Here is a 16,235-nt window from a genome sequence, read left to right on the forward strand (position 1 = left end):
AGTGTAATTAAATGATTACTTTAATTTGCACTTAATTGCTGGACTGGAGCAGTGATTTCTTCAGTTCTTTTAGAAAAAAAAATGCATTCAGTTCCCTCTTCCCTTTCTTCAGCTTGTGACCACTGCCACCATAGAATATTGCCAAGGGTACACAGTGTCTATCATCGGCTTCCTTTGGAACAGTTCCCCATGCTGTTCTGTCATGGGGGCATCAAAAGGTGATGCATGCAGAAACAGTTTAAAGGGTAACTTTCCTTCAGAGACTAATTGCGCTTCTCCCATATCGTGCTATGTTTCCAAAAGCCCCGAGAGGTTCCAGCTTGATTTTTTGTTTTGTTTTGCTTTTTTTTTTCTTCCTAAACCAGATCTCTCATTTTGGCTCTGTATTCTGCTGCCTTTGTGCTCAGCAGACTTGCTGAAAGATTAATTACAATTGAAGAAATGTATCTTTTAACTGTCTCATTACATAAAGAATTCATAGTGAAGTTAACGTCCGCATAATTTAATGATACACAGATTTTAATTATATATTGCACTGTTAATTGTACAGCTATTTTTAGACCAAGGACAGGCTACTAACTTGTACATTTAAGTGATAGTATGGCATTAAGCAAAGGGAAAAAAAATGATCACTTGGCTGTTTGGGGAATGGAAACATTAGATAGTCTTATAAAAGTCTATAGGAATGAGGTCAATATGAAAACATTTTATGTGACCCTGATTTTTTTTTAAGTATGGGCCATCATTCTGATAATAAAAATGGTCTGTGGATTATCTTCCTCATATAGGTACTCCTATATATACTTTCATCATATAGGTACTCCTGTAAAACACTGACATATGACAGTATTTTTTGGTAACTAATAAAATACCAGCGAGTCAAATCCCAACATAGGATAATGGGCAAGTATTGAATCAGTGCCTCTGTTTTATTTGAAGGTTATTGTGGCTTTACTGTAGAGAAGTGAGCCAAAGCTATTCCTGAATGAAAGCTCTATTCCCTTCTACTAATCAGGCACAGGGGCTTAGTCACTAAGAAGTATTTCTTTTATTTTATTGAAAAACATCTGAATCTTAATCAACTTGCCTTGAAATTTCATCTGCCCTACTCTTTCCTCCCTCCCACTGACAGATTCATGATATAGACTTTAATTATTTCACACATTGATTACTGTAGCTGCTGAGAGCTAATAAGAATAGTGATATCTTATATTTATATGGTTCTTTACAGTTACAAAGCACTGTCAGTGTTCCATGACCTCTAACTGCTAGGGTGCTGTGACCTATGACACAGGCAGACCCAAAAGAATAAAAGGGTTCAAAACACGTTGTCAGGGAGGCAGCTGGCACTGACCTTGTGACTAAATCTTCATTGCCCAAACCCTTTGCTTTTTTTTTTAAAATGCCAAAGACCTCAGGCAGCTTGCAGCCCAGTCTAATTCTTAAGACTTTCTCAGGGATGCACACAGTACAGGGGAATCCAGATGCAGACACACAGGGAAAGCCACAGATCTACTCTGCTTTGGTACAGAAAGGTCTTTCTCACTATCCCTCCCTCCAAAGAGGTACCTCTGTAGCCACAGCATAAGATCAGTTTAAAAATAACCCAGAAAGTCTGCATCTATACATTTTTATCTAGGGCTTTCAGAGAGCCTCAGAGTGGGAGAGAGTCCAGAGCCCCCTCTGTGGCTAGTGGCAGCACCTACCACTTATTTCTGCTATAGCTCAATTGCTGTAGTAGTAACTTCCTTACGTAGTAAAAGGTGCTTCTACATCCCATTTTCTCAGTGGGTAATACAAACATGCTTACCCCCATTTTACATATGATGAAACTTGGAACTGTTACATTTAATATAATCTAGTTCCCTGGAGTTACTAAAAAAAAAATTAGCAGTGTACATTTTTGTAGCAATCTTTATAATGTGCTTTTTTTTTTTCTTACCAGAGACCTGTGGAGTCAGAAAACCTGGATGATCTGACTTTTACTTGTCTGCATGATTTTGAGAAAGCCATTTAACAAATCTCTTGGTCTCAGTTTTCCCATCTGTAAGATGAGGAGATATTTCTAGGAATCTCACTCATCAAACATTTACTAAGCACTTATGCTATGGCAGACACTGTACTAAGCTCTGGGGATCCAAAAATGTCAAAAACAGCCCCTTTCCCTCAAGGAGTCATAATAGAATGAGAGACAAGAAACCTAAGCTATGTTCCAGCTAGCTCTAGAACTATGATCCTTTGGTTGACTCCACTGTACAAATGGAGACATTGAAGCTCAAAGACATTGTAGGAAATGACAGAGCTGAGACTCAAACCCAAATCTCACAACTCTAATACTCTTTCCAAACAGGATGTATTATATGAGTCAGTGGATTTCAGTGTTTTGGAGCTTTTGCTTATAGATTTTTCAGTTTTTGTTTTTCTGCTCATAGAGCATTCAGTCAAGACTTGTTTATTCATTAGAGACCTACTTCATTACCTACAGTGTCAGTGGCACTGGGCTTGGTGCTAAAGAGAAGGATTTCCTGCCTTCAAAGGAGCTTATTATTCTAATGTGGAAGATAAGACATGTATCATGGGAAAATAAACTAAATATATGGGGTAATCACTGGCTATTTCATTTATATTTTTTAAGAGTTAGATAATAAAGTGCTCTGGGTCTTTAGGTAAAAGGCCAGTGTATATTAATATGCTTTTAAAAGTTGAATAGTTTGAGGGGAGGAAAGACCATCCTAAGCATAAAGATGAGAACAGATAGGACAAATTGGGTGAACAGTGGACAGGGATCTGGAGTAAATGATGTCAAATAAAGAGAAGTTAAGGATGAAAGGAAAGAAATATTTTGAATGCTAGGCTAAGGAATTTGACTTTTATAATCTAAATCAGGGATTCTTCACCGTTTTTGTGTATCTTGGATCCTTTTTACAGTATGGTACCCATCTCATTAAACATTAAACAAAAGAAACTACAATTATATTGAAATACAGTTGTTAAAAAAATTGTTTTTGAGGTTCATGAACCCTAGACTAAGAAACTCTGCTTGAGATAAGTCTTCTAGGCTTTGAGCTGGAAGAGACCTCAGAGGTCTTGTAGTCTAACCCCCTCATTTTACAAATGAGGAAAATAAGGCCTGCAGAGATTAAGTGATTTGCCCAAAGTCACCCAAGTAGTTAGTGGTAGATCAGAGCTTTCAATGTACTCTGAGATAATGGGAATCCATTGCTGGTTCTTTTTAAAATGTCTGTGAAGCCAAATTAATTTGCAAAGTGATTGAATTTTTTTTAAAAAGGATTAAGCTGCCACCAAGAAAAGATGTTACATTCCTACAGATCTTCCATCATTAGCTATGGCCAAGCGTGGCCAAGCTTTTACAGCGATAGGGTTATAAGCTGCCTGAGGTTGAATGAGTTCTGATCAGTATGAAGGCTCATGCTTTGGAAACATTTCCCTCTTGTACGTACATAATGATACTTTTATATTTGATGACTCTAGTTCAAGTTATCTCTGACATGATTATGTGCTAGTTAGAGAACAGAATTTAATTTGTCCCTGTAGGCTTCCCTAATGCTAAAAGATAGTTCTTATTCAGCTTGTCGAATGGGATCAAACTGCTTTAGAAATCTCTCCTGGGCGGTAGGAGTGCTGTTGTGCTGCCCCGAGTTGAATGTGGAATAGGTCTGGGGGAAAAAGCAGGTAGGAATATGTAGATGACTAGTAATTCTGAAATTGCCTTTGTAAGAAAGAACACTGTCAGGACTGCCCCAGTGGAGATGTAGCTTGGGACCTTCCTGACCTTTAACTCCCTAAGGCCAGGCTGCTATCTCTTGGAACAAAAGATTACCTTCTGCCATGCATGGGGTTAGGGCTTTTGTTATCTCTCTAGTCAGCCTCAGGAGGAGACGTATAGATAGGAAAAACACCTGCTCATCTCTGGGGAGTGTTGAATGGTATCAAGCACCTTGCCCATCCAGCCACCCCAACTCCAGAGGCCGTTATTTTCAGCAACGGGGAAATCACCAGATTATAGGTGTATAACAGTTCGATGCCCTAATTTTCAAGATGAAGAAACTGAAGTCTAGAGAAGTTGTGACTTGCCTAAGGTTGCACAACTAGTGAGAGAGGAAAGAACTGTGCCTTATAACAACACCATTCTGAGCTTTGGGAGAGAAAGCTGCTCTTCCCTCCCAGCCCCCCATACAACAGTGCCTCTGAGACCTCTGTCTCCTGTTGGAAGGAGAAGATTTTATAAGTCCTCACGTTATAATTGAGGAAAGTGGAATAGAGAAAGTTTAAGGCACTCACTTAATGTTTCACAGCTAGTCCACTATGCTATTCAAGATGGCTTACTTCTGACCCTGGATCACAGGATTCCAAGATAATGGATCCTATTGTAGTGTAACTTAGTAGGTTAGGTTCTTCCAGTTCTTTTTCAGGATTAATCCAAGTTCACATTTTTGCAACACTTTCTCATTCACTAACCAGTTTATAACAACCTGTGAGGTAGGTAGTCAAACTGCTTTTGGGTCCTTCATAGGTTAAGCACATTGTACTTACTGTGGAGATCGGGTAGCTTTTACACAAAGTGTTTCTCTGACAGCAGATTTGTTATTTGGTCAAGCTGTCTTTCAGGAGGACACAAACTCTAGAATATAATGTATCACCAGAAAGGTCTATTTTCATACAGCAAGGGGCAGGATCCAGGACACTTCCAGCTTATTCATAGTATGATGATTTTAATTAATGCTTTAAAGTATTTTTAACTTCTTTAGTTCCAATTCTTCTCTTCCCACACAGCTCAGAGCCTCAGTTTCCCCATATGTAAAATAGGGATAATAATACTGACCTCATATGGTCATTGTGAGAATCCAACGAGATCATTAATGTAAAACTTTATTTGTTAACTAGATTTCTTCATAACCAGTTGTCAAAGGTGGTGGTGACCATTAACTCTGAAACCTGCTCATTGCCTGTGTTGCACCAGTACACTTTGATGAGTATCTGCTTTTTCCTATTCTTGTAAACCCAGTTTCTGATGGCTCATGGGTTTCTGCCCTATCTTGCCTGAGAAATTGGGAGCCAGAGCACCTGAGGATATAGCCAAGTTAAGCAATATAAAGTCAACAAATAGATGTAACACAGAATAAAAGAGGACAAGATTAGATGTTTCTATGGCAGAAGGATGTATTGTGTTAGTAAGGGACCAAGTTAGAGTCACATAGTCTAGAATCTTATGGTCTAACCATCAAGACAAATAGCAGAAATCCTAAAAACCAATGATGGTAGCTATTGTTTCCAGGAAAATTTCAGACTTCTCGAATTTTTTAATACAGGATAGCCTAACACTGTCTTGTCTATACCCCCTAGTATAGAATTTCCTAGGTCTAAAGGAACCCTAAGTAGTTAATTCGATGATTCACCTTTTTTTGAGCCTTCCAAAAGGCCCAGAAGTCCTTCTAAAAAATCCTTTAATCTCAGCTAGGATACCACCTCGTCCATGAGGCCTTTCTTGGTCTCCCTGGCTATGAGCATCTTCCCTATGTGATTACTTTTATTTTGTGTATGCATATGTATATACATACTGTCTCCCCCAATAGAATGTAAACCATTTGAGGGTAGGGACTGTTTTCTTTTTGTATTTTTATTCCTGGCAGTTTTCGCAATGCCTGGCACAAAAGGATGTTTAATAAATGCTTATGAATGAGTAATTGAATGCACTGCCCCCTTAAATTCTTGGTGTCTCTCTACCACATTATGGCAAAGTTTTTAAATGTTATTATTTATTACTTTTAACATTGTTTTCTTTTTAAATTTCAGTTCCAGATTCTCTCCCTCCTTCCCACCTTTCCACCACCCACTAAGAAGGCAAACAATATGATAAGAATTATACATGTGAAAACATGCAAAACGTATTTCCATATTAGCAATATTGGAAAAAAATGAGAAAATTATACTTCAATTTGTGCTCAAGAGTTTATCAGTTCTCTCTCTGGAGGTGGATAGCATTTTTTTCATCATGAGTCCTTTGGAATTGTCTTGGATCATTGTATTGATCAGTTGCCAAGTCTTTCACAACATTACAACATTGATGTGATTGTGCACAATGATCTCCTGGTTCTTTTCACTTCACTTTGTGTCAGTTCATATGGATCTTGCCATGTTTTTCTGAAACCACCCCCCTCATCATTTCTTATAACACAATCATATTCCATAACATTACTATGCCACAACTTGTTCAGACATTCCCCATTTGATGAGCATCCTTTCAATTTCCATTTCTCTGGCACCACAAAAAGAGCTGTTATAAATATTTTTGTACGTGTAGGTCCTTTTCCTATTTCTTTGATCTCATTGGGATACAAACCTAGTAGTGGCATTCTTGGATCAAAAGATGTGAACAGTTTTATAACCCTTTGGGCATAGTTCCAGATTGTTCTCTAGAATGGTTGAACCAGTTCACTATTTCACCAATGGTTCGTCTTCCTCTCCAGCATTTGTCACTTTTTCCTACTTATTTAATATTTTATTTTTCCCCAATTACAAGCAAAAACAATTTTTAACATTTATTTTTTAGAATTGAGTTCCAAATTCCCTTTATTCTTCCCTCTTCTCCTTCCTCATTGAGAAGGCAAGCAGTTTGATATAGGTTGTACGTGTGCAGTTATATAAAACATTTCCACACTAGTCATGTTGTTAAATGAAAAACAGACCCCCCCCCCAAAAAAAAATAGACAAGAAAAATAAAGGAAGTTTTTAAAAAAAGGATGCTTTGATCTGCATACAGACTCCATCAGTTCTTTCTCTGGAGGTGGATAGCATTTTTCATCATAAGTGCTTTGAAATTGCCTTGGATCATTATATTGCTGAGATTAGCTAAGTCATTCACAGTTGATCATCATACATTATTATTGTTATTGTATACAGTGTTTTCTTGGTTCTGCTCATTTCACTTTGTATCAGTTAATGTAAGTCCAAGTTTTTTTCTGAGCGCATCCTGCTCACTATTTCTTATTCTACAGTAGTATTCCATCACAATAATATAACTTGTTTACAACCTGTGCAGCCATTCCATGACTGATAGGCATCCCTTCAATTTCCAATTCTTTGCCTCCACTAAAAGTGCTGCTATAAAAATTTTTTTGTACATTTTTTTTTTCTTTTTGTTTTTTCTGTCTTGGGATACAGACCTACTAGTGGTATTTCCAAGTCAAATGATTTGCATGGTTTCATTGTTCTTTGGGCATAGTTCCAAATTGCTCTCCAGAATGATTGAATCAGTTGACAACTCCACCAACAGTTCATTAATGTCTCAGTTTTCCTACATTCCCTCAATGCTTGTCATTTTCCTTTTCTATTAGCCAATCTGATAGGAGTGGGGTGGTACCTCAGAGTTATTTTAATTTGCATTTCTCTTATCCTTTTTTTTTTTTTGCAGGGGGGAATGCAGGGCATTTGGGGTTAAGTGACTTGCCCAAGGTCACAAGCTAGTGTGTCAAGTGTCTGAGGCTGAATTTGAACTGAGGTCCTCCTGCCTCCAGGGCTGGTGCTCTACTCACTGCGCCACCTAGCTGTCCCCATTTCTCTTATCAATAGTGATTTAGAGCATTTTTTCATATAACTGGAGAGAACTTTGATTAATTCATCTGAAGCTATTTCACATTTTCTTCTATTTTTTCATTCTTTTGACTTTGTTTCTTGAAATCTCATGGAATCATTAGCTTCTAATTGCCCAATTCTAATTTTTAAGGAATTATTTATTTCCTTCGGTGAGCTTTTGTACCTCTTTTTCTATTTGTCCAGTTGCAAAGGAGTTCTTTTCTTCAGTGAATTTTTGTACCTCCTTTCCCATTTGGCCTGTTCTGCTTTTTAAAGGAATTCCTTACTTCAGTGAATTTTTGTACCTCTTTTACCATTAGGCAATTCTGTTTGTTTGTTTTTTAAGGTATTGTTTTCTTCAGTACTTTTTGTGCCTCTTTTACCAAGCTGTAAATTCTCTTTCATAATTTTCTTGGATCCCTCTCATTTCTTTTCCCAATTTTTCCACTCTTATCTCTTTCTTTAACTCTTCCAGGAATTTTGCTGGCCTTGGGTCCAATTAGCATTTTTCTTTGAGACTGCTTGTTGTCTTCTAAGCTTATGTATTGGTCTTCCCTGCCACCACTAGTAGCTTTTTATGGTCAAGTTCTTTTTTTGTTGTTTGTTCATTTTCCCAGCCTATTTATTCACTTTCAACTTAATGTTAAAGTTGGGCTCTGCTCACCTGGAGACAGGGAGGTACTGTGGCTTCAGGCTTTTTCATTCTGCTATTTTCAGAGCTAGTTCTGAGGGTTTACAAGTTTACTGGGCTTCCAAGGTGGGGTGATCCTAGGAGAGATGTGGTCACTGCTTTCTTGGTCTACAGTCTGTTCTGTACCCAGGAAGGGCCCCTTGTCCTATGCAGCCATAAATACTAGTACTCCTCTTGGCCTTGTAACTAGGGCATCTGCTTTCTTGTGGCCACAAGAGCTAGTTTTCGTCTTGGACCTCAAACTGTGACCAGGGTTCCTGTTCCCTTATGACCAATCACAAACATTCCTCTCCACCCTGAAATTATAACCCAGAACTGCTTATGAGCAATAGTTGCCAATCAGTGCCCACTGCACCTAGTACCAGCAAAGGGTCCCCTGTAATTTCTTTCTGGCCAGTTGTCCAATCCCCTTAATGTATCTGGGCCAAGAGCTCCTGATGTTGCTGCTTCTATTGTAGCTGCCTCCAAGGCCCATTGCTGATGTTCACCCAGGGCCTTCAACCACCTGTGGTGTTACAGACATCTCCTACGTATCTTATAAGTTGTCTTAGGTTAGAAAAAAACTTTTGTTGGCTCTGCTGTTCCAAAATTTGATTTGAGGAGTTATTTTAAGGTTGTTTGGCAGAGACCATTGGGAAAATTCAGCTGGGTCCTGGCCTATATGCCACCATTTTGGCTCTGCCCCCTACTAGAAAAGAGTAGTTTACATTCACTGCTCCCACCTCTTCTCCAAGCACTCACACCTCAAACCCTTGCAATGTGTTTTCTTTCTGTGCCAGTCTTCTGAAATTGTTTTCTTATCACCAATGGCCTTTTTATGGTCCTCATTTTTTTTTAATTCCTCTGCAGCATTCAGCTTTGGCTATCAAAGACCTTTGATTTCTAAAATACAGCAGTCTTATGTTCCTACTTCTAACTTTCTGACCAGTCCTCAGTATCCATTGCCTCTGTATCCTTTTCTCATCCCCTTAAACACGGGCCCTGTACTTGGCTCTTTTCTTTCCCTATACACTTCTTTATTGCATTCATCTGTCCACACCAATGTCTCTTCACAACTCCAGTCCTATATTTCCAACTGCCTATTTGATACTGTGCAATTGAAGCAAAGAATCTGAGAATTGAAAAAGAGCTCAGGTAATCTAATCCAGTTATTAATAGGCAGAACCATATTTATCATAACCCCCTCAATTTTTTAAAGCCACTTTGCCCCCTTCTTATTCTGTATTTCTGGGGGGACTTGATATTCTTTCAGCAATCCAGGCTCAAAACCTCTTGAGTCACCTTTGACCTTTTATTTTTCCTCATTTCCCCCCTCCCCAATTATTATATGTATGAAAAATCTACTGAACTTGACAACTAACTCTCAAGTCCAGCTTCCTCTTTCCACTCTCATTGTAATCACCTTAGTTTTATCATCCCCACTAAGACTATTGTAATAATTTCTTTTCTGACCTTGCTGCTTCCAGTCTGTGCCCTCTATTATCCATGTTTTATGCCATTGTTTGTAAACATTCCTGATGCCTCACGCCAGCAATGTCACTTATTTGCTCCAAACCGTAAGTCCATACTCTTTATCTTGGAATTCAAGTTTGGCCACAGTCTGACTTCAGCCTACTTTTTCTCCCTTATGTCACATTAACCTCCGTTTCATACTCTACAATTTAAAGTTGTCCCATTTCTGTGCCCTTGCTCACACTGTACTCCATGACTGTGATGGCTTCCTATCACTGACCCAGTTCTCTCTGTTGAGATTCTTCCCTTCCTTCTGGGCTTACCACAGGCATCCTCTCCAACTGGTTCCCTCAGCTGAAGCACTCTCTCCCTCTAGCTCTATTTCTCCTAGCACTTTGGATCTTACCTTTGCATTTATCTATTATAGTCTTTTCTATCAATAATCTATTGTGGCACATATTAAACTATAGAATTGAATGTTAAATTACCTAAATGGCAATGCCATTATGACTCCGATTACTTAGATGCTTCAAATGACCTGTGATCTCATCGATGTGGGTACTTCCTCCATTGGTTCCAATTGTAACCCATCCACATCATATCATCCTGTCTGACTTGTGCCCCTACTTGTCCAGAAATCCTGAACCCAAGAGAATGTTGTTGTTGGTCAGTCATTTAGTAATACCTGACCCTAGTAAAGTCATTTAGTCATGCTTTGTGACTCTATGTTGGGTTTCCTTGGCAAAGATACTGGAGAGGTTTGCCATTTCCTTCTCCACTGGATTAAGGCAAACATAGGTTAGGTGTCTTGCCTGGGATCATACAACTAGTAAATGTCTGAGACTGGATTTGAACTCATGTCTTTCTGACTCCAGACCCAGTGCCCTATCCACCGAGCCATCCAGCTGCCTCTAAGGGAATGTTATTATTTCCCAAAATGTTGGGAGCATTCCTGTAGATCATTCTTAAAGTGTATGTGTGTGTGTGTGTGTGTGTGTGTGTGTGTGTGGTGGGGGGTGGTCCTCTTTGATATTCTGGTGAAATCTATGGACACCTCAGAATGATGTTTTTAATTGCATAGGAAAGAAGGAAGCAAGTATTTATTAAGTGCTCCCTGTGTGCCAGGTACTGTGCTAAGCCCAGAAGCTATATATACAAACAAAAAGAGGAACTTATGAGCAGAGCCAAGAGAGCAATGCATAAAATAAAATACTTAGGAATACAAAGGAAACCAACTATATTGAAATATAGTTACAGATTTTTTTCTAAGTTCACAGACACCCTGTCCTAGATCTTTTAATATTGTGTCAATGGAGCATACAGGCTTTCTGTCAGGTAGTGAGTGCATCCTTTTGCTACATGACAGCCTTCCTTCACTTTTTAGAGTGCTCCTCCACAGCTTCCTCCATTGGTGATATCTTGTAGCCAATGCATACCCACTGCACACTTTTCCATTGTGTTTTGGGTGATCCTCAACTTGAATTCTTCAGAGACTCTGGTAATCTGTGACTATAGACATTGTCATCAATCAGCAGCAGCAGCAGAACTGGCATTTATAGAATGCTTTAAAGTTTGAAAAGCCTTTTGAAATTTTTAGTTCAAAAGATTGCCTCTGTTTCAGGGTGATGCTTGAGATCATTAAAAACATTACATAATTTCCTTTCCTAAAGCTGTTCTAGCCCATTCTCTTAAGCCCTGTTCTGGGAACAGTTCATTGTGTGTTCACAGTGTCTGTCCAATGGAGTGATTATTATTATTATTAAGTATTTGTTACATGTTTCTTGGGCAGTTAGGTAGTGCAGTGGATAGAGTGCCGGGCCTAGAATCAGAAAAATTCATCTTTGTGAGTTCAAATCCAGCCTCAGACGTGTACCAGGTGTGTGATCCTGGACAAGTCACTCAATCCTGTCTGCCTCAGTTTCCTCATCTGTAAAATGAACTGCAGAAGGAAATGGCAAACTACTCCAGTATCTTTGCCAAGAAGATCCCAAATGGGGTCATGGAGAATTGGACATGCCTAAAAAAAATGAATTGACAACAACAACAACAACAAACATGTTTCTTATTCATTCGCTTGTATTTTGTGCTGTGCTCCCTGGTCATAAAATGCTTTTGGTGAACTTCTATCTCTGTGTCATACCTTTCTTGATATTTATAATTGGATGGTCACACAGTAAAGTTATCTCTTCTGTTACACCTTTTTTTGTTATTGTTTTGTTTTTGGAGGGGGGAAGGCAGGGCAATTGGGGTTAAGTGACTCGTCCAAGGTCACACAGCTAGTAAATGTGTCAAGTGTCTGAGGCTAGATTTGAACTCAGGTCCTCCTGACTCTAGGGCTGGTGCTCCCTCACTGTGCCACCTAGTTGCCCCTCTTCTGTTACATCTTTCAAAGATTCCTCAGTGATTCTAATACGTGCCTGGGAGACACTTTGCTAGAAGAGATACTTTTATTTTTTTTTATTTTTTGGTTGAGGTGGGAAGGCAGGGTAATTGGGGTTAAGTGTAGAAGAGGTACTTTTAGAATTTTGCTCCACCAAATTATAAACACTTTTTAAAAATAGTAATAAGTATATTTAGTGCCTGTATTCTCTCTGCCTCTCAGTCAGTTGTGTGATTAGGAACTACATAGTCTTTTGTAAGATGACATTTGCAGAAGCCTTTCTTTCCCCTCTCATTCCTTCATCAAGGTTTCTGTGATGTATATATTGATTATTCTTACACAAATCTTGTAGAGATAAGAAAGTATTCTCTTGGTCCACTACATTTTTGGTGATTGATTTTTTTTCCCCCCTAAGCCTTTAGTATCCTCCCCTTTTACATTTAACTTGGCAATCTCTCCGTTAATCTGGTCATAATTCTGCCCTTTCCAGCGTAGGTATCTTTTGTGTATATTTAGTCTAATCTAGCCCGTGTTTTTCTTTTTATTCAATTTTAGCTTCATTTCTTCATGCAGTACTTTGGAGATTGATTTTAGAGTACAGATGTAGTAGCTGTACTTATTAATGGTTAAAGTAGTTTGTTATAAAAATCTTTGCAAATCTTTTCTGTTTTTCTTTTTTCATCTTTAAATGTCCTCAAGATGTCTTTTGTTTATTTGACTCTCTTGGCAAGATTTTTGTAAATCAGTCTTTCCCTTTCTTTTATGAGGTGAAACTTCTGATAATATTCCATCTTTATAATATTTTACAAAAAAAATTTCTTTGGAAAGAAGAATAAGTGTTGTCTAAAGGAGGCTGTCTCTAGGTTCTTTTGTTATAATTATTGATTTACTTAGGTTAGATTTCCTAAGAACACTCCAATAGCCTGTGTCAAAGTCAGTTTTTATCCACTTTCCATTTCCGCATTCATCCATATGAATGATCAGTATTCATATGTAGAATTCAAAGGGAAAAGTATAATTCTTTTTATAAATGGCACTTTTATTGTCCCTTGTGGAGTAAGACTCAAGGCTCTTTCTCTTGGCTTTGGTCAAGCTAGTTAGAAAAGATGAAAAAATTCCTTAGGATTCTTCAGTTATTTTCTACTTACCAAGTTTACTGCCTTACATCCCTAAACTGTTGGAAAGATCAGATGAACGCAAGTGAAATCATTTTTTCTAACCCCTTACTTTTTACATATAGGAGTCTTGCATCCTAAGAAGAAATAAGGATACAGTTCCTCTATGACCATCACATTCAGCCAATTAATACCCTAGAATTCTAGAATTCTAATGGACATCAGAGATGGTATAGCTTTTGCGCTCTCTCTCTCTCTCTCTCTCTCTCTCTCCTTCTGCCCCTCTCTCTCTCTCCCTCTCTCCCCCTTCCTTTCTCCCTCCCCACATATGCCCACATGCCTGGGGTTTTGAGCTGTTTTTAGCAAGTTTTATGCATATGGCTTTTTTTTTCTCATCTAGATATGGTGATTTGCTTATCACGAATTTTTTTTTTGACAGGTCAAATGTCAATAAATGTAGTAAATTTCAACAATAATAATAGTAATATGGAGAAAGAGGAGGAAGAAGTAATGTTCGTATAGGACTTTAAGGTTTGCAAAGTGCTCATCTTATTTAATCTGTTTTAAAGTCTCATGAGGTAAACTTATTAAGTAATATGAATAGAAAAATCTGATCAGCCCTCCCTTCTTTTCAGTTGTTGTCTGCTTAGCCCCAAACCCTGACTACTTTGGGGAGAGCGGGGAGGGAAGTATGTAGTGCATTAAAGCAACCCCAGTGAGATTGTGGAGTAGGACTTAATGGAGGCTAAAGCTTTGGGTAGTCCCTAAGTATTTAAATTATTACTGTGTCTTTTCCCTTCCCTAAGACCTTACTTTGTATTTAAAGCATTCTAGGGCCGTGGGGCTGTTTAAGATGCTAGTTTTATATATGAAATTGTTTAATCAGTATTCCCAAATTCCAGCCAACTAGCCAGGAGGTGTGAAAGAGCTAGTTTGAACTTTTCACTATGAGTATTCACACCTGGGAAACTGGCAAACATAAATCAGGGTTTGATTTATTGTTCTCTTGATTTTCTAGATTTAAGAAAAGGTTGGAGAATATGTAAATAATGTAGATTAAACTTAAAAATGTATCCTGCATATTTTTCCTCCCTGGAGAACTGGTTACCAGCACGCTTTTGAATAATGCTCATTTAAGACTGTCTCTAGTGAGAAGACCCTATAGTGTTCAGAAAGAAATGAGTATCACTTTCTGAATCAGTAGTCATGCTTATAGGATAATGTCTAGTGTGTTCATAGTGCTTTGAGGCCTATGGAAAAATATTCATTCACAACATTTTTTTAAGGTTGGGAGTGAGCTTTTCCCACAGCTGGTCACGTCCATTAATAATATTTAGAATCATAGAATGTCAGACTTGGAAGGAACTTTTCAATGGCATCTAAACAAATCCATACTCAGTCTATAAGCATTTATGTGCAGTTGCTGTGCTTGGAGGGGCAGCTAGGTGGCACAGTGCTTAGAGTACTGGGTTTGGAGTCAGAAAAAACCCTAGTTCAAATCTGACATCAGATACTTCCTAGTTGTGTGACCCTAGGCAAGTCACTTAATCCTGTTTGCTTCAGTTTCCTCAGCTGTAAAATGAACTGGAGAAGGAAATGGCAAACCACTCCAGTATCTTTGCCAAGAAAACCCAATATGGGGTCACAGAGTCAGACATGGCGGAGCAACAATAACTCTGTATTAAGTACTCAAGTTACGAAAAAAAGGTAAAAACATGCCCTGCCCTCAAGGACCATACACTCTAATGAGGAAAACAACATATATAAGCCAGTGCATTCAAGATAAATATGGGGTGTATTGGACATTTCTTAGAGGTTATGGCCAGCTAGGGAGTTGGGGAGGAGGACCAGGAAAGGCCTCCTGGAGGAAGTGATGTTTGATCTATGTTTTAAAGGAATCCAGGGGATTTAAGAACTGATGATGAGGGAATGAGTGCATTCCAAGGATAAGGAGCAGCCAGTAGTACATAGGCAGGAGGTGGGATGTAGTGTATAAGGAAGAGCAAGTAGGCAGTTTGGCTAGACCATAGAAAAAAAGAGAGTCTTCTCTAAAAACTGTCTAAGAAGTGAGCCTTCTTTGCTTGAAGACTTCCAGGGAGAAAGAATTCCCAACCTGAGGCAGCCCATCCTTCTTAGAGATAGTTCTAATCTTGAGGCACTCTTTCCTTACACACCAAGCCTAAATTGACTTTTTTGCAATCTATATGAATTGCAGAAAGATGAAGTGAAGGAAAAGGTGTTTGCATAGCTCATAAGGCTTTGAACTAAAATTCACCATCAGGTCTCTTATCACCAAGGCCAGTGCCCTTTTTGCTGTCCTATAATGCCTTTTAAAAAGACTTTTGCATGAGAACAGTAGATGATTTCAGTAGTTCTGAGCTTGCTGTCCAAGGTTGGAAAATGTTCTTGAAAAGGTGCAAGTAAATTTTTGTTTTAGAATTGTAATTTGTTCAGCTAAGTGCTTGGGGCTAAGCTTGTTCATTGGGTTTATAAGCCCAAACTCACTGACCTTCAATGGGGTCTCCTACTTGATGCTATTCCTAGGTCTTGACTAAGGATAAGCTGTCTCTGTTATCTGGATAGAGTTACTATTACCATAGAACCAGTTTCAGGACTGGCTACAATAATTCCAAGTACATCCTCTATGCATAGAGCTTTATTTGGTCATCTATAGGTATTGCAATTCCTCAGCCTCATTTGCAAATAGGTTGAGATCGCTGACTAAACTTTGGTGAGGGGGAACAGTTTTGATTTTGCTTTTTCACTTAAAATTCTGTTGTCATTCGGTCCTTTTTTTTCCTCTCCTTCTATGTTTCCTACCTGTGAAATGAGTATTAGGAAGAGTTTGTTTTAAGAAGTTTTAATAGTAATAATAGGAGATATTTATAAAGTGCTTTAAATTTGACCTTCACAACAATTCTTTGAGGTTGACACTATTATTTTATCAACTTTACAAATGAGCAGACCGAACCCCAGAGTACTGAAGTGACTTGTCTAGAAGGAC

The 16,235-nt window shown here is 38.5% G+C and overlaps 1 protein-coding gene across 2 annotated transcripts in view; it reads left to right on the forward strand.

Moving 5' to 3' along the window:
- Positions 1-16,235, forward strand: part of CDIN1 (CDAN1 interacting nuclease 1) — a 264,747-nt gene that overhangs the window by 118,072 nt on the left and 130,440 nt on the right. The window lies entirely within an intron of this gene.

The sequence above is a fragment of the Trichosurus vulpecula genome, chromosome 8 (assembly GCF_011100635.1).
Source record: "Trichosurus vulpecula isolate mTriVul1 chromosome 8, mTriVul1.pri, whole genome shotgun sequence".
NCBI lineage: Eukaryota > Metazoa > Chordata > Mammalia > Diprotodontia > Phalangeridae > Trichosurus > Trichosurus vulpecula.